This window comes from Saccostrea cucullata, unplaced genomic scaffold (genome assembly GCF_032062105.1).
Source record: "Saccostrea cucullata isolate Sc308-1 unplaced genomic scaffold, CSIRO_AGI_Scuc_v1 ctg899, whole genome shotgun sequence".
Taxonomy (NCBI): Eukaryota; Metazoa; Mollusca; class Bivalvia; order Ostreida; family Ostreidae; genus Saccostrea; species Saccostrea cuccullata.
In genome coordinates this window covers 10,557-31,451 of record NW_026918768.1, presented here as the reverse complement: position 1 = coordinate 31,451, position 20,895 = coordinate 10,557, and the positions used below count along the sequence as shown (strand labels likewise).

At 33.8% G+C, this 20,895-nt stretch overlaps 1 pseudogene; it reads left to right on the top strand.

The window, feature by feature from the left end:
• Nucleotides 1–1,009: 1,009 nt before the first annotated feature.
• Nucleotides 1,010–7,660, top strand: LOC134270771 (uncharacterized; annotated as a pseudogene).
• The last annotated feature ends 13,235 nt before the right edge of the window (nucleotides 7,661–20,895 follow it).

Here is a 20,895-nt window from a genome sequence, read left to right as displayed (position 1 = left end):
TTAAAAATCTTTTATTTTATAATCCTTTTCAACACAATTTGTATTTTGTGAAAAGTGCTGCGAACCTATAAAGATTCCCTTTTTGGTAAAATTTAATTTGTTGGACGGCAGGTTGATTATTTTGCTGGTCAACTACATTAAATACAGCTATAATTATTTTATTTGCAAGATTTCAAGAGGTTCGCAGCACTTTTAAAATATCTTAATGCTTCTTGAGTTTATGTGTAAAATTTTGACAAGATACATTGAGGGTATGCCCTTGCAATAAATCGATTTATTAGGGCCCTTCTATTACTTTTTCAATGAATCTGCATACAAACATACGACAGTGTCGCTTGTCTGGAGAATGCACGTACAATTTATAAATAAAATACTAAAATAGACATCGCATCAATGTTAACGGCTTTTTATTTTACTGCAAATAATGTTTTATTTGAGAACAACAGACATTTATCATTGTACAAAATGTGACTTGATCAGCCTCTCACTGTGTACAAACTGCGTCATTTTTGCGAGATGACGTCACATTGACAAGTACATTGCGATCGATGCATTGTTTATATACTGTTGTGTGGGATTTAACAAACGACAAAACTGCATGTAAAAGTAGGTTTGTATGTAGTATACAGCTATCCAGCTGTCTGAAATAGCAAATAATTTCATTTTGTGGTATTTTGAAGACCTTATATTGTGTGACGTCATAGTTAACATTTCCCGTACAAATTAGGCCCCTCCTCCTTACTGTAACCTTAACTGTGCTGCGCCTACTCAATGTTGGAAGCCTCTGCCTTGCCAAACGGGTCAAGGCTTTCCTTTGCTTCCGTGCAAGTGATAAGTGTAAGTTAATATATATACATATTTATATCTCTCTCAAATAGGTGTAAAATACAGATGTTTCAAAATTGAGCCTGGAGAAATAACCTTGGTTTCCAATGGTTCTCAATGTCGTGAAATTAGATAACAATAGGGGAGGGGGAGAGCCCTCCTTTCACTTCGGGGGAATATAAGAATGCAGAGGAAACGTAGGGTCTGTACACACTGTTAAGTGTATACAGCCAACAAATGACTTCAACAACCAGCAGTGTTATGGCTCTACTGACATGACAAAATTTGAGGTAATAAATTACGACTTTATATTTTACAGTAGATAAGGGGACGACCATTTGATTCTGAGGGGGGCTGGCAGATTTGGAAATAAATAATCTGTCCCTGGAAATGTTGAAAATAAATAATCTGTCCTCAACTACAGAGAAAATAAATAATCTGACCTTGACTTCTAATAATTAGCTATATTGTAAAAATACCTTTTTTATTTACGTGTAATTAAATCTCAAAAGTCTTCAATTCGAAATTTTTTTTGGCTCGCTTCGCTCGCCATTTTAGAACTTAATAGTATTTGAAATCATTTTGCCAGACTGGATACTTAAGTCAGTTTATCAACATTAATAGGTGTGATGAATAACTTTAAATACAAACCAATTCTTATACACCACAAAAGATAAATTTTCTTGTCGAATAATTATACTTTCTAGATAAATTAATACAAAATAAACACTGGCGGATTTATGGGAGACGTACATGTGTACGACCCTACTTACTTCATTCAAAGTACGGTATGACTAGTATTAATTATGTCACACTTTGGTTCATAATTACCAATACCACTATAATAGCGCCTGGTTTTACTCTTAAAATACACAAAACCCCAAGAGCTTTGGGGGGGGGGAGTGTACTCCCTTGGCTTCCACCAGGACCCACTGGGGCCCTTAAGGCAGCCCCAGACTTCTTGCCTAAACAAAGTTATACCTGTCCCCTCCCCAAATCCTGTATCAGAATATGGTATATAAATAAGAAGTAGTCTTTTAAAATCAATTGATCATGGTACGGCAAGACATAGAAGAAAATAAATAACCTGACCTTGATAATCTTGAAAATAAATATTTTGTACTCCACAGGCATGAAAATATATAATCCGTCTCAAAAAAAAAAAAAATTGCCAGCCCCCCCCCCTCCCTTAGGATCAGATGGTCGTCCCCTAATAACTAATAATGAGTGCAGGGGCACCTACATATTTCTATGTGAAACTTTGATCGTCCCTCGTGACACCGCCCTATACCCGGGGGTCATGATTTGAAAAAAAAACGTGAATCTACACTTCCTAAGGATGATTCCCCACAAGTTGAATTTTCCCGGGCACAGATTTTTATATCATGCCACCAAATCTTCATTAATTCTCCATTTTCTCCCCTTAAATAAGGGCGTGGCCTTGACAAACTTGAATCCCCTTCACCCATGAATGCTTGTAGCAAGTTTTGTTGAAATTGACCAAGTGTTTTTAGAGAAGTCGAAAATATGAGAAGTTTTTGCAAGTTATCAAGGACAAAATCGCTAAAAATAATGCTTACAGGACAGATGCTAAAATTAAATAACCTTTAAATTATTTTAAAGACTGATTCAAAACAGTTCTCATATTGGGGTATTTAATTGTAACAGATTCACGGTCAAGACAATTGAAGACAGGAAAATATATATACATGTACAATCGTGCCATCTAAAAACAATAATGAACAAGAAATGGTGGTAAAATACTTATGACAACCCAAATAATTGGACTCGAAAGAGTCTGATCTTACAAAAAAAAAAAGATCTTGATCTAGTTAATCTTATAAGAAATCTGAATGTTCAATTTCATTTCTCTATGTGCAACATCTGCAAGGAAAATGAATAGAAACTGCAAATAATCGGAAATTTTTTGGAGTTCATGTGGCATAACTCTGTCAAAAAAGGCTTGATCATACTCAAAACAGCTCTTGGTCTAGATATTTTATGATACATCTGTGTACTAAATTTCATTTTCATAAGTGCAACCTCTGTGAAGAAAATGGAACTGAAACTGACAGTCTGACCCGCTGACAGACCGACAGACAGCCCTCCTTTTTTTTAAAGGGGGGGCATGAAAATAAACCTGCATATTCTTATTTTAAATGATTGTAAATAAATACAAAATAAAACCACATTGTCTGTATAGAAAATAAAACAGGATTTTGTTTTTCATCAGGAACAGATGAATTGGTTGCAAATATGAGGGTCAATTCCTGGGAGGACAATGGAAAGAACCAGAAGTCTCTGTCGAGACTGAAGCTCTACTGGTTTGTACTTATAGCAAAGGAAGAGAAAAGTACTTAAGTACTTCTTGGGAATTGAAACTTCTCAACAGCAATAAATAGAATAATGATCCTTGATTAAGTCTCTTTATGTTCTTACTGTAGTCTACTTGCATGCCACAATATATTATAATCAGACTTAAACTGTATTTGGAGTAGCATTTTGAGAGTATTAAACAGAAATTTCTATTTTTAGTAACCATGGCAACACCGTTCATTGAAGTGAAAAACTGATAAACAGAATTATGCTTCTTAGTGTAGTCTACTTATGTGCCAAGTTATATTGAAATCGAATCAGACCAAAACTGTAGGAGGAGTAGCATTATGAAAAAAATTCACAGAAATTTCTATTTTTAGAACCATGTCAACACCGTTCATCGAAATCAAAAACTGATACACAGATTTATGTACCTGGGTGTAGTCTACCTGTGTGCCAAGTTATATTAAAACCAGACCAAAACTGTACGAGGAGTAGCATTTTGAAAGAATTTCACAGAAAGTTTTATTTTTAGTAACCACGGTAACAGCATTCATCGAAATCAAAAACCGATGTACAGATATAAGTATATCTTAGTGTAGTCTACTTGTGTGGCAAGTTATATTGAAATCAGACCAAAACTGTAGGAGGAGTAGCATTTTGAGAGAATTTCACAGAAATTTTTATTTTCAGTAACCACGGCAACACCGTTCATCGAGATCAAAAACTGATACACAGAATTATGTATCTTAGTGTAGACTACTTGTGTGCCAAGTAATATTGAAATCAGACCAAAACTGTGGGAGGAGTAGCATTTTGAAAAATTGTTTACAGACAGACAGACGGACGGACGCATTTCTATCGCATAAGCTCTTCTGGTCTCTGACCAGTAGAGCAAAAAATGAAGCTTGTAACAAAGACACTGGGGAGAAAGCACGTCTTCGCCAGAGGTCTAGAGGACACTTTCTGTGTGTAACTGGTGGAGGACACATCACCTACTTCGACCCAATTTTTAAGTAAGAAAACAAGATTGCAATTTTACCAACCTCGTCCTTTTTTGGAATTCCATGATGCTAAAATACAAACATATGAGATAAACACAATATTTCATTGTAACATTCATTTTTTGAGAGAAGTTCTTGCCAAAGTCCCATAAACTGAAATTAGACTTAGGTCAAAATTTTGATTTTTTTTTTATTACGCGAGTTTTATTAAATGATATTTTCCCTAAAACTTTGAAGTTTTGACTAAAATTAAAATTCAAACATATGATGAAAATTTATTTTCATTATTAGAATTATTTTAAAAGTGATATTAGTGTGAAATTTTGACTTAAGTCTGTTTTGAAGTTATTGTCATTAGGTCTGGCCTAATTATTAATATATAGCGGTAGATACAATTAAATTTCTCAAGAGTCATTTTCCACTGGTCCCCAAATCTAATATTAACAAGCAAAGATTCCTTCATTATTCAACCAATATATACTAGTACTGTATACTAGTGCATAGGCAGTAAGGTAAGGTAATGCTAAGACTTTAGGAATTAGATATTGACAAAATTTGCATTAAGGGAGCTCTTAACACTAATAAAAAGTTTGTTTCGGACTTTAAACAAAAATATACATGTATCATAATAATGGTTGCATATTGGGAATATTTAAATACTTTTCAACATTGGGTTAAGGATGTACAACACACCTACCCCAAAAAAATTCCTGTCGTTTAATTTTCGTTATTTTTGTATATTTAGTACATGACTATATCTACTGCATGTATGCATATTTTGGACAAAATCGTTCGAGTGGTTTTTGGACAGGAACTTCCGAAAGTTAGCCCCCTTTAGTTGTTTACAAGGAGAGAGAATTTTTAATCAATGAACTACTTAAACCTTGATTTTCAATAAAACCAGGTTAGATATAAATGTCAAATTTCATTGGCTTATTCTTTTAACCATTTAACACAAAAACATAATCATCTTTTTGATATACATATCATCAAAACAATTTTAAAAGACCTTAAACTGAAAAACTATGAATTTTCTAAGCCTTGAAAATTGCGTATTTTTCAAATTCAAAATTTTTTTGTGAAAAAACCTGTCGTTTAATTTTGATAAAAAACTTTCTTTAGGTAGCTGGTAGAAAAAATAATCTTCATAATTTTTTGTATAATTTTTGTACGACCAGTTTTGATTTAATAGCGGAAAAGTACCCCCTCCCCCTTTCTCAATAAATCACGTTCCCGCGCGTCTTTCAGACGGGGGTCGATCACTTTGTTATATGAATCTACAAATACACATTAAAAAAATTAAATTGGAATATTGCTTTTGCTTCAAAAATATATTAACTTACAAATTTAAAAGTTCTCATATGTAAAGCGTATTTAAATGTAGATTTTTAGGCAGTTTTTGAATACCCCTATCACCCCCACCCCTTCCGTTTTTGCGTCGCAGACCATTAGCGTTTGACGAAACATCGTTTACAGTGCAAATATACTGGTATTTTGTCAAGAATCCCGGAGGTATGCATTAGTTTTTAAATTCATGAATGCAGAATAAATATTGACTTCTCTTTTTATATGTATCAGGAAAAAATTACTGAAAGATTTTAGTATTTAGTCCATATACTGTACGTATGCGTTATGCATTCCATATCACATGAAACCTGGTTTTGTTGAACTTATGTTGAATTTTAATTTTATTTCTTAAATTTTATTCATTAAAAAATGGTGTATGTTCAACTCTCCCGTGATATAAATGGAATAATTGTAGTTTCTTTCATGTCATTATTTCAAACGAGACAGTATGTGACCGTGGGGATACATCGACATTTGCATTAGATGTACATGCATATACCCCCCCCCCCCCTCATGATAATATTGTACGCATTTCTTTCAATGTCGTCGCTTCTAAAGCTAAAATGAATATTCCGTATTCGTCCACATTCAAAATATCAAACATTAAACTCTTCATCTATTTCAATTCATATCAAATCCGACATAGATATTTTTTTAAATCTTACAGGCTACGTTTTGTTTTGATTCGAGGAAATGCGAACCGACATTGTTGACAGGAAGTCAAAGTTACGATCTGCTGCAATAGGATATTCATAAATGCAGATAATTTCAGTACTAGTGAACAATTCTTTTCAATTCTATACTTACATTGTGTATATGAGGTCAATAGTATTCAATTCTCGGATTTATCACGTCTTGCTGTAAATGTATCTGATTCTGTGGAAAACCGTGAATAAAGGGAGGAAAATAAACATCTCCTACATTTTCAGAGTTGTTCCTCTTTGATTAGTAAGGGTCTGAGAACAACATCGATTTTACATTGTAAAAAGTTTTTTGTTTATAATATTTATTGTTGTCAAAGAAGAAAAACAATATTTATATCGTGTATGCACAAATTGTAATGTAGACCATTGATCGGAATGTTATATAGCCAGTTGTACATAATGAGAATTTCGGCAATGTAAAATAAAATTTTCAGAATAAAAAAGAATGCTGCGCTTTGATCAAAAATACAATTTATTATATGAAATGAAATGAAATAAACATTAAGGGATGATATTTTATGTCTTGCTTTTTACGGAGTTTAATCGGGTTAATTAAAAAAAATTATTGATTGAGTATGGTACGTACAATCACAGCCAAGCCCCATATCCCAATTTTCTTTCATGATTGATATACATCGGGATCGTTTTACTCGTCGTTTTGACGCTTTATTTTTGACGTTGAATTTGACGTCACGTCAAACGTTCAATTGAAATCGCAAGAGTTATCTCCCCCAGTGTGTTGTACGTCTTTAAATCCTTTATTTCTGCAGAAAAAAAAACGTTCAATTGACAATAGACTATTCGTGAGCTGAAGTCAGTGACTGTTGTATACGTGTACTTGGGAAAAGAAATTAAAAAAATAAATTTATTACATATAATTGGTCTAATATAATGTGAAGAATAAGTACTAATACATTAGTTAATGAAAAAAAGAACCAAAAGAAGATTTAAAATAATAACATTCTAAATAATTTTTTACAGATCTGAGAGTCCCTCACAGATCTTTATGCAGGTGGTACGCCTTATGTACCTGGAGCTCAAAGACGTCCCAGAGGAGGATCTGGAGGAGGCAATGGCAAACTACATTTTGTGCTATGACAACATGTGTCAACTCGACTCCCTGAAAGCATCGAAAGAGGACTTGCCATTGCCGCCACCATTTCACTCGATGTGGAGACACATTACCAAAATCATCGACCGACTACATTTGGCCAACCACAAGAATGAGAAGTGTAGGGAACAGTACAATGCTGACGAAGCCCTCCCTCCTGGTTACAACACCATGGTTGCGGAACAAACATTTTATTAGTTTTCTCGCGAATTGCGAATTCCATGTCCCAGACGCATCGTCTATTCTTCATCCACAGGAACATTACACGCCGGAATGCCTACACCGCAAAGTGCAGAAGACAAGGCAAGGAACATGTCCTCCCAGGAATCTACTCCGAACTCCTAACAAAGTGAATGCTAAATATGTACATCTGTTTATCTTATGTTGGAGTGTTGCATCGGGTGTGGTAATTGGCCGCTCAACATGTACACAGGTTTTATTATCTAATGTATTTGAGCATTGTCACATATTTTATGTTGTAACTGTAGAATTGTAGTCTTAAATTGTTAATCTTGTGTTGGAGTGTTACATCGGATGCGGTAATTGACCGCCCCACATGTACATACTATTTTAATGAGAAAATGTAGATACTTAATAAATTGTTTGAAGTAAGTAAAACATGCTCTCGTATCAGTTACGTTTTTTTTCTTTTATTTCGAGTTTTTTAAAGGATGAATAACACAAAGTTTGCTGCTTAGATTGATTTCATTTTTTCAGGGTGTGACAAAATCTTACAAGATTCTCCCACTGTAATTGGTTGCCTTAACATTTAATTCAGGTTTCTTATTTGAATACAAATCTATGGGAAATAAAAAATCGCCCATTAGATAATTGACCTACTACAGTTCCCAGGTCTTCTTGGTACATCATTGGCTTGATTCTGTATCAAATTGGTTCTGGTTAAATACCAATATTTTTTTCTTCTTAAAAGTGGTGTGCAAATGATAGGGATGTGACTTTCACTCAAATACTAAGTTTTATTTTGATATTTCTTGATAAAAGGATATCACAAATCTGTTGGTTAGGGTAAAATATTTTGATCTAAACAATGAAATATTAATTTAGAAAGAATATTTAAATATTCAAATCACACTCAAGTTCACATAATAATGAAAGTTTTTTATTGATCTAAAAATATTTTAGAAATGGAGACTTTTTAATTTTCTTTTCTATTTTTTCACTCTTTTCATGCAAGAGCTTCAAAGAATCAAAGAGGGGAATTAGTAGCTGAGAACATTTTGAGGACAGGAATGGACAAACGCATAAAGTGGGTCACAAAGGCAAAATGTAGAGTGCCCTCTAAAAGCAGTCCTGAAAAGCTTTATGATGTTGACATTGTCAATGTAAATTGCAATTGCCCGGGCTTTACTCAAGCAGCTGTCAAAGAGGTAATGGTCTAGATACAATTCCTATTGGAATGATATGAGATACATAACACATTTACCAACATAACATGTTAGGTATCAGCATTTCTAACTGTTTACAATTTGTTTATACATATTAATTTGCTGAATGAACTGATCGTGAGAATCTAGCCACACAGACAGTTTCACAGGATGCATTTGTTTATGCAGCTGTACATTACGCCTGCATGTTAATACTGTATATCACTGTAACACTAGGGAAATTAATCAGTTTTGACCATCACTGTAGACACATGCATACATATATATCATACTGTGGCATTTCTTGTTTTTATATTCATGTCACAGCCTATTCTAAGTATTGTAGTAGAAATCACACAAACACGGCTGCTGGGTTCGATGTCTTTTATATAATTATCGTTATAAATAGAAAAAGGGTGATATGCAATATAATAAAACATGTATTTATTATTTCTCACCTCACACACACTTTTACGCGAATTATTTTAATCTTAAGAATTTAAATTTAATGTAAAAAGAATTTATCAAGTAAAAGCACAACAGCAGTGTTATCAAGTGAAATGGTTCAAGAAATCATGAGAAAGAAGAGCTTTAATACAGTGAAAATAATACAATGCACAGAGATGCTACCTCAAAAAGGGAAAACATTTTTTAGGTTTAGAATTCAATACTGAAAATAATTTTTTAACTGCTGGGATCGGAGAAGTGTCAGATGGCAAGGTAGAAACTTATGTAAATAGCACTTTAAAAATGTTTCTGATATCTCAGAGAAAGAATGTGATAAAAAAAAGTATTTTAGACTCTCTATCTTGTTTTGTGACCTATAGAAGTTGTTGAGAACAGAGGGTTTAGTCTATTTTCTCAAGTGAAATCTCTCACGATTTTCATTCTTTCAAATGTTCAGTGCACCCTCTTTTACAATTTTCAGATGTTTGTTTAAAAGAGTTTTATAACATTGAAAAAGACTTATTGATGGCCTTTCAAATTCACCCAAGGATCCTTATGTCATGTTTGTTTAAAGAAGGGTTTCGAAATTGTTTATAAAGATGGAGTAGGTGATCCAAAGGTTAGTGGTGTATTTTTGAAAAGTCATGGAACACAGACACACTCCCTCTGATGAACGTAAGAGGAAATCGTTTTAATTTGTGTTTTTATAATGCTGCTGGTACATTTTGTATGCATCAACTTCTTCTACAATATCTGTTATCCTCACGTTCCTTTAATGTTGTTTTGAATGTAGTTGTTAAATCATTGCAAAGCAAAATATTTTAAACAATTTTTAAGCTCTTGGTTTTATTTGTTTTATAAAAGAGCCATACTGGAAGAAAACTTTCGAATTACGGAGTATTACAAAATCAGAGACTTTTATATGTTTAAAATGTAATTAATGAAATCCCTTTAGCAATATCGATGGGGAAATCAAACTGTGTGAAGGCTCAGCTTTTTATGATTTTGTGTCAGATTTTATAAGCTCTGTTTCTTTAAGTGATGATCTTACATGTATCTTAATTAAGAGGCAAAGAATTTGTTTGCAGATTTTTTAGATGGAGGAAAATATTTAAATAGCTGTTCAACCGTTTCTTAAACTATCAAGATTATTTGATTTTATGTCAAATGGTAAATTATTAATTTAGGAGAGGGTTTTAATGTTTGGTTAGTTGGGAAGAATTGTACACAAGTTATTACATCAGGAGTATACAAAGATGTATATGGACGATATGACCAGTCTCAAATTATTAGTAGCAAAACCCTACAAGCCTTCTAGGCATTACAGCAAAGTACAACAAATTCCTTGGATGTTACCTCTGCCGCAAGTTGCATCACATTTGTTGAAGCGACTGTATGTGCGGATGTACATGAACCAGTGTTTCTAAGTCCTGAGTCTACGTCAGAGGAAAAGATGCAAGAAGATCAGACTATTGAGACAGTTATTGCAACAGCAATAGAATATTGCTTTATTCATAACATTCAAGATCCTGTTGAAATCCTTCGATATTTACAAAGTTTTATTGTAACAGGAGAAAAACTTGAAATAGTAGATCCATCACAAAGTCTTGAAGGTGCAATTAACTTCATAATTGTTGATCGAAACAACATTCTTGAGACTGCTTTTGATGAAACTGGTTCCACTGCAGACCTTAGAACGACGCTTAAAGTGCTGTTTTATGATGAGGTAATTTAACGTTCATTTTATAAATTACGTTTATCATTTAAATACAGTGTTTATCAATAACGATTTGAATTTGTGAACACTAATGCCCTCATATGGCCAAGGTTAATTTTACTGAAATGCACACAAACTCCAAAGGTCAAAATTGTTCGTACTGGAAGGAAGATCTTGTCACAAAGAATACACCTGTGAAATATAAAATCTCTAGTTTAAACTGTTCAAAAGTTTAGGCAAAGGTTAAACACTTTAAAGGTGGGTCAAACTCCAAGGTCAAGATAAAAAGGTCAAATTAAGTGATACCTAAGAAAGGTCTGGTCTCAAGGAATACACATGTGAAATATAAAATCCATATCCTCACCCTTGCAAAAGTTGTGGATAAAGTTAAAATTTTAGCAGACAGACGGATTGACACAACAAAAAATAATACACCCGAAACTTTGTTTAAACGGGCGCAATAAAATCCTTTTTTATATTATTATTACATTAGTTTCTATATCAAGACATGTTACTTTTGTACTGATTCGGATATTTTTGAGATATTTAAAAACGTCTCTGCTGTTAATTGATCAGGTATGGTAACTAGCGATATGCAAAACAATTAAGGCACAACGTCCATGCGATAAGTATTGAAGTATCGATTGAGTTAATTAGTCAAAATATTAATCTATGCATTTATAAAAAGCTACAATCATTTGAAAACTTTTATCCTTGATCATTTTAATCTCTTTATAGACATTTTACTGTCTGCACACATAATTCTTCCATAATGCAGTGCTCCATGACGCTCCGATTTCTGGTTTTGTTTTTACTCGTTGATCAATTATAAATGGCTATAAAATAGTCATATGTCCTTCCAATTTAATTCAATATTTCTACCAGTGACGCTTTATGAATACCTTAGCGACAGGTAAAATATCTTAAATCTCTTAAAGCTACAATTGTGCAATTTTTAATTTTTATAAAGAGTCTTTGTGGTGTAAACGTGCCAAATTGTAGCATGCTTCGTTAAGCAAGTTATATATCCACTACACATACCAAATTTGGTGATCTCCAACATACCAACTACCGTACCTGTCAGGAGCATTCTTAATTTTAGTGGATCTCTTTGGCGATCTGCGCGGCGAAACTATGGGACTTACATTCCCAACATCACCATATTGTAACAAAGATGGGGATGAAGATGGTATATCTATGTGTGGTACAGACAGAATGGGAGACTTTGTCTGTCTTTTCAGTCGAATTTGGTCCAAACTATGTTGAATTCTGATAAGTGCGACTTAAGTTGTCAGAATTAACTCTGACCTCAGTACCGAAAGATTTATTATAATCATTTACAAGGTGGAAACTTGAAGTATTAGGTCTAGTCAGACCTCTATTACTCGTGTACTTACTCTGTACAACTCCTCATTACTGGATGTTGAGCTATCATCTCAGTCAGTCTATCTTGTAAGTTGCCTCCTAGTCTGCTTCTCTTGTTTCTGTTGTAGTCCGTCAATGGTACATGTATCTGAAGAGAACATTCTAACTTTCATAGACTAAATATAAAGATCAGGTAAATAAAATTTTTTGTATAATAATTATTTTTTAACAGCAATACATAGAATAGATTTTATTAACTATCTTTTCATCACTTTATTTCTTTAATTATTTTTAATTTTTATGCCTTTTATGAAACCACCTTCTCTGGTGCTCCTTATACAGGTCCAGTCCAAAGACTATTTCTACCTACGTAGCTATTAATAGCTACCTAGGTATTTAAAGCTACCCAAAGTAGCTATTTTTACCTACTTTCTGCTGTACTTGCATTTTGTGGCCAAATGCAGGAACGGCGCAACATGGTGAACACAAAATTTCTTGATACAATCACACTGATCATGGATATGACAAAAATTTGGCCAAAAAATGTTTACTTCGTATATTATCAATTTTGCATAGAAACTAATGTAAAATTGCCGATTCAGGAAGTAATCATTTTATGGCAAAAATTTTGTCGTATTCATCATTAGTGTGACTGTATCAAAAGATATAGTATTCACCATGTTGCGCCGTTTGGTCATTGGGCCGCAAAATGCAGAAATTATAAAAAGTAGGTAAAAATAGCTACTTCGGGTAGCTTTAAATACCTAAGTAGCTATTAATAGCTACGTAGGTAGAAATAGCCTTTGGACTGGACCTGTTATACATAGGAGGGAACTCCATAGCTGAACTGAACTGAATAGCTACTGACCACACAAGTCATTGGTTAATTTAAAAGCCTGATATTCGTTTGTTAAGCAATCCCTTGGTTTCACCGACATAAAACAAGTCCACACAGATTACATTCTATTCCATGGACAATATTAGAAGATTTTCCGTTAAGATTTCCCAACGTTCTGGTAAAGAAGCTCTGTCCAGTAAGATTACTAGTGAAAGAAGTGTTAGTTATCAAAATGTCACAGATTTTACTGTCACAGAACATTTTTAAACAGAGGACGTGACCTTAATTTTTAAAGATATTTGGAAAAGAAAACTTACATTAGTAAAGTGATTTTCAAGTATTTGTCCGAATAAAATGAGTACGAATTAATAAAATGCTTACATTTTGCCTTTAAGTCAACTCGTCGTCTAAATGACTCGTAAAACATTTCATGTGAAAAGACGTCTGAAGAAAAGTCTTATTTATTCCAAGTACTTACTAACCAATAAACATCTTGATTTTCACATAGTCGCGAAAGTGACGTACTAACCAAAGAATTTTAATAACAAGAGTTTACAAATTAACAAGTATTTATTATGGCAGCAATTGTATTTTATTAATAGCACAGAAATATTTACATTATATATTTTCAACGAAAAGTGATGTACCAACGACCTCATATTTATGAGCCTCAATAGGCCTTTCTTTGTTATAATCATCTAGAAGTATTATTCAATAATTGATATCAATTAAAATTCCGCCAAATTATCGCTCTTTTTAATTATGACGCAAAAATAGAAATTACGTCATTTTATCAATGCGAGCTTCTTGAAGTTGAAGGAAATAACGTAAATTCTTTCGATGACGGATGAGCAGCAAATTAAACCAATAAGAAACCGCGGCAAGAATTTCGACACGAAAGAGATTCAGCTATTAACGGATTTGGTTGACCAACAGTATCACGAACGAAAAAAAGAAGAGAACCTGGGAGGATATCACGACACAAATACATTCTTTGGGGATCGCCAGCCGTTCACCAAAAAAATAAAAAAAATTAAAAAAAAAATAAAAACTAAATGGATAAATTTTTAAATATTATTTAACTCCCTTTACGAGATTTTTTCAGTCATATGAGGATAAATTTGCATCAAACGGCCAAGAAAGAGTTCAGCCTCAACAACATTTCGCAAAAAAACAAAACAAAACAAAAACAAACACACAAAAAAAAAAACAGGAGGGGGCCCCTGCGCAAAGACGCTATAAGACTTTAGCGAGAAGATCGTTGACATGTATGTAGCCAAGTGACAAGACTTATTTTTAGGTTCACCACTTTATTGTAATGTAACCAAAAGGCAGCAGTGATATCTGCAAAGAACAAAGTACAATAATAAACAACAGTAATGTAATACAGTATGTACAAAGTGTATATACTGAATGATGGTTGATGATGTAATCTTTAATAAACCTAGTAGCATGAGCGTGCACAACTCTTGATCAAACTACTTAACACTTAAGTCATTAAAAGCATATATAGTGAGACCTACACTAAATATAAGACATGGTACTATTATGTACTCACGATAAAGTGTAAACACTAATATGATTAAACTGGTCAACTTAATTTGACACAGATACTGACTTCTATAATATACAACTGTCCTAATACCTAGCTTGACTCTTAATAAAGAATAATATACATAGCCGTTACCAAATAACAGACCTCTACATGTATTCAGCCAAGAAAAGTAATAGACTTAACCATCAACACCTTTACCATTAAACTGATATATCATATATCAGGGTCACAAGTCAAAGTTTACAAAGACAAGTTATTCCCTTATTATTATGAACAAAAATGACATTAAAATATATAGAAATCATTGAACATTAGCTACATCACGAAATCTTATTCATACAATCTATTCTCCATGTTCAATTTACCTTGAATCACCATTCAATGCATACAAATGAAAACAACTTATCGGTAAACAAACAAACAGGAAACACCTATCGCTTACTAAAAGTAAAACCTAGACCTAGTTCCGAACTGAGGAATCCGTAATTCCGGAATACTACAAATTTCTCAAAGTTACGTTTATTACATTAAAACTAGAAATAAAGTTGCAACAGCCTCGTTAATATGCATAACTATGATCAAGAAACATATGACATTATTAATTACTCAATAATTCTATCAATTCTATCGATAAGCATGATCTCCTAAACTGGCGCACATATAGCGTCTGGCGGGAAATAAGTTCACCGAATACACAACTCATGTACAAATCATGAAATTTTAAGAAATGCATAATTATAATGATTTACATAAATGCACACTAGGGAAAAAGTAGCAAAAATACACAATACACACCTGTTTAACTTTAGTACTTCAAAAATACAAAATGCTAAGGTCTGCACTTAGACAATCTGACATGTAGTTCTGGCTGCAGCGTGACTAATAATGACGTCAGCCTCGGCTCCGAAACATAATGAAAATTACGTTCTGATAAAATTGGAAAATATATAATTTGCACTTGTCTACATTTATAAAGATTCCCCGACATTCACAGGATTGTCTGGGTTTGAGACACAACCACTTGGTATGTTTAATTTATACAACAGGCACGTAGCATCGTTTTTTAAACTGGGGGGACCAACCAGAGAAAATTTTTTTTACATACCTGACAAAGTTGACAAGCAAAAAAAAAAATTAAGTTGCCCGAACTCGAAAATCCTATTTCATGGGGAAGGGGGTTTAAACTTTTTCAAAGCCTAATCACTTTCACTTCCAATTTTTCCCCTACAATTCCTTGATATCACTATACTATGGTACAGAGTGGGGGGGGGGGGGGGGGGCAACCATCCTATCAATGAACATTTTCCATAGTAAAGGTAATGTTGGGGGAAAAGGGGGGAGCAGCCCCCCTCTGTTGCTTCGTCCCCCAGTTTTGAAGTCTTTCCGGAGATGGAAAACACAAAGTAAAGCTCCAGCGTTCACGAAAATCATCTTTTCCTTTTGTTAATTGCAATTAAAAGGTACAAAATCTCCGATTTGAATAAATACGGTAGCTGTGGTCAAAACTCGCCAGTTGTCTGTTGTTTTTTGTGTCATTCTTGTGGTAAACTTCTCACATTTTTATCTTCTTGAACAAGATTTTTGAATTCCTAGATTGTGGCAATACATGTTTATGTTGCACATGTACTTGAAATTTGAATATTTATACTTGTGTGGTTATTTAAACATCCAGCAACACTGATATGTTCCTTAATTTCTCCACTCTGTTTTTAGTCTAATGTTGTAGAACACCCAATTGTACGACAGTTTATTTTTAACATCATGCGCAAGTACCTGTATTCATTAAATACCATACGTGTTTGTTCATGACTAATCATTGTATCTTCCATCAATCTGTTGTTTATAAAGAAGCATTCATTGAGTGCATTTTTCCATTTTAATACATGTTTATTCTCATTTTCATAACTATTTTTCATCACAGAAATGATTTGCAAATATGTACAAGTATAAAAACCTATTGTTTTTAGCTCTACTGGTCAGAGACCAGAAGAGCTTATGCGATAGTAATGCGTCCGACATCCGTCCGTCTGTCTGTAAATAATTTTTCAAAACGCTACTACTTCTACAGTTTTGGTCTGATTTCAATATAACTTGACACACAAGTATACTACACCAAGATACATGGAAAAGTGCATCGGTTTTTAATTTTGATGAACGGTGTTGCCATGGTTACTAAAAATATAATTTACAGTAAATTTCTTTTAAAACGCTACTCCTCCTATAGTTTCAATCTGATTTCAATATAACTTGGCACACAAGTAGACCACACTAAGATACATTTAAATAATGCATCAGTTTTTTTTTCGATGAACGGTGTTGTCATGGTTACTATAAATATAATTTTCTGTGAAATTCCTTTTAAATGCTACTCATTCTACCATTTTCTACAATTTTGGTCTTATTTCAATATTACTTTGACGCAAGTCGAATACACTAATATACACTAATATAGTGCATTGGTTTCTGATTTTGATGAATGGTGTTGTCATTGTTACTAAAAATAGAAATATCTGTGAAATTCCTTTAAAACGCTACTCCTAACCCTCACTGCTCAATGGCCCTGAGTGCCGAGTATAGGTCTAAATTTGAAGCCCTTCACCGGCATCGGTGACGTCTCCATATGAGTGAAAAATTCTCAAGAGGTACGTTAAACAACATACAATCAATCATTTGTGTGTTTTTATTTATGTGTAAAATAATTCTTCATTATACCGTATTTTTGTCACTTAGACACTGTGACCGGCAAATAAACATATGGTAATAGATCACAAAAAAAATATTAAAACTTGTGTCAATATTGATCGTTTCACGAGTATTTTCTGTGGTTGGATAGGACAAATCTGCAGAAATTGCAATCGCAAAAATATTTATTCGGTTACACATTATTTTAAATGAAACCACAGAAATTGGAAACCCGGAATATAATTTGGAACGAACAATTTTCAGATCAAATCGCTAAAATTTCAAGCCGAAGAAAATACCTGTTCGACGGTATTATATCTAGATATTGTAAAAACAAGGAACAAGTTCTGAGGAAAAGAGAAGAGCTTGGCCAGAACTTGCTTAAATCCTAACAAGTTCATACCCTCCTCATGCTAGAAAGTATTCCTTTTCACTAGTTGTTGTTACATGTATAATTCATATTTTGTTTGTTTGTTTTGTTTATTGCCGTCTGAGCAATTTTTTCAGCTATCCGGCGGCTGTCACCATAACCGGTGACAAGGCTGCAAATTTTGGCATATGCTCGGCGCTCTGGGCCTTTGAGCAGGGAGGAATCTTTATCGTGCCAACACCCACTGCGACACGGGACCTCTATTTATATGGTCTCATACGAATGACCGGCACCCACGTTCCACAGTGGGATTCGAACCACCGACGCAAGGATCACTAGATCATTGCACCGGACGCTCTAACCACTGCACCACGGGGGCGGCGTATAATTTAATAAAATAGATCTAATGATTATTAATAACTTCAAATTGTACATCTAGCCAAAAAAAATATGAAAAGAGTAACAAATACTGGGTTACTAACTGTTCACCATGTTTACTTCTATTCAAATGACATCAAAATTGGTATCGTATTAGTTTTAAATATTCATGATGTTTAGAAAATGTCCGTATTAACTCATCGCATATAAATCTATAATTTCTCCCGTAATAATAATAGCACTGGGAATGGTGTATATATATCTAGCCAATACAAACAAAATTACAGGTTCTTATGCTAACAGATAGTACTGAGAATTTATTTTCAACTGCAAAGAGTTCTGCACAAATCACGTCCATTCTCCAAACTACCTGTACAGTCCAATGTGAATCCACATGACATTGAGCAAAATGTGTTTCTATATAATTTATCTTTTTTTTTTTAAGTATACACTGGGCTGTGATAATCAATTACAGGCTATATAACTCAAAATAAATTATGGATTTGTGCTCCATGTAACAAATTGTGGTGTCTTAATTTAGAATAGATAAGAAATGGTGTCCATTTGCAACAAATGCTATAAAACTAGAATGCATACAATTACGACCAAAATATAGCCTAATATACAGAAAATTAACTGTAAACTACAAAATTAAAAAAAAACTGATGATTTTTAAAAAAAAGCCATTCTTCTGTAGCTGGTGTCCCATGTAACGAAAATGGAGTCTTTCATTAACGTGACATATGGAATTCTCGTGTCAATATGTAACGAGTATTACACCATTTCTTAATAACTGTATCATTTCATAATATTAACAAGAAATTAGTTTACGAGAAAACTGAATAAAGTATAAAAAAACGAAAGTCAACTCATAAAACTGTATTTCTGAGAAAAGAACACTCGTAATACAAAATTAAGTCCATTCGTTGCACACAGGACACAAATATTTTTGTGTCTCCATGTAACGAGTACTCTTGAATTTGTGTCCCGGGGACTACAATTATTCTCATAACAAGGATAGTCAAGATGACCATCGTCCAATAAATATACCCACTCTTTTTTCACTGAAATGAATTTCGGTTTGAATGTTTCAATGTCTTGGTCCTCCTGTGGTTGTGGATAAAATCCTGTCACAATCCCAATAGCCGAGTTCACTAGACCATCTTGAACATCCAGATTTTTTTGTAAGCATTGCTTTTGCTCTATCTGAAATGGTAATACTTTTAGCTAGTCCTCCAGCCATGTCTTTCAAATGCTTTCTTTTCTGGAATCTTCTGCATTAGATATGAACTTATACGATTGTAAAGATTCTTATCTTCTCACATTGTGTTCATGAACATCTGTTTTGTATCATAAATATGTCTGTTGCATAACTCTTCTTTGAAGAATTGGCATGTCCTCATTGAGTTCCATCCCTGATTTTGTTCAGTAACAATACAAACAGAGCATTATTCTTTTGTCTCTGAATTTCTTTTTGTACAACAATCTGAAAATTGTGTTCATGAACATCTGTTTTGTATCATAAATATGTCTGTTGCATCAATTGGGTAAGATTCATCACTGCTTTCGATAACTCTTCTTTGAAGAATTGGCATGTCCAAGGTCGTAGGAGATTAAACTCCACACGCAACACTTTGATAGAAGTAACGCAGCGCTTTAGGATGGAGTAACCCGCAACTCCCAAGAAAAAACATACTTCTTTTTTGCGAACATGGAACATTAGGAAAAATCACACAACTATTAACAAGAATTAATTTTTTTTCTGCGAATGTTGCAGAATTACTGACGACATTGAGAAACGATGTTTTGAAGTATAAAAGCTAAAAATTCAAGAATTTGCCTACGTCTTCGCTCTAGATGACCTTGATCTCAGAAATTTCGACGAGGTCGAGCACCGAATAGTATACACTTATCTAATGGTTGTGAGTGGGATAGGTCTTTCATCAAACCCGCGACAGGGAACTTATTTCCCGAGGATTGCCCGAGTGGAATAGTTCCTGTCAAGGGTTTGATAAAAGGGCTATCCCACTCACAACCAGTGGATAAATGTTAAATTTTTCTGACGTTTAATACAGTTTTTGAGGTTTGAAATTTTTTGAGTAAGATAATATACTATAAGAATAATCTGATATCATGATGAGTCACAATGCTACTGAAGTCATTATGACATCATCCGTCAATAGATTTATCGCTGGAAATCAAAATTGGTGGCAAAAATTGCATGAATATTTTCCTAGGGTAAATATCAAAAACTCTACCCCGGGGTATAGCTTTGCTATGCGTGGATTATCAAAGATAGCTATTTTACCTTCTTAACTTTATATAGGAAACATTTTAACAGAAGTATAATAAATACTGGTAATGCGCTTCCAGTTTAGAAGCGGATGAAGAGTTGTTGTATCTGGCATCTTCCTCTGCGCTAATTGTGAATAACCAGGATGCGCTAATTGGTGAATAACACTGAGAGTTATTTCCAAGATTTCCTTATGTTGATCATACTCTCTCTCTTCAGAGATCTAATTTTCCCCCACTTTATTAGCAGTATCCTGCATGGAGCTTGCTGAAGCTGGATGGACATTTGCAGTCAGTGGCTTTCCTTTCATCCCCTCGAGGGTCAAGCTGGTGCTCATACACCCAAGGTACATAGCTCTATCGAGCCGTGCAGCCTTCTTTCTGGTCAGGTAGATTTTACTTCCTCGTAAATCCTCTGCGGATGACCTTGGTATCCACAGATGGAGCACAGCAGAGATGATATCCAGACAAGACCCCACTTCTACTCTCGAGAGTATTTCCAGTCCAGAGAATCCTTTCAGGTAGGTTGGTTTTCTTTGTGGTCTGTAGAAGCGAAATT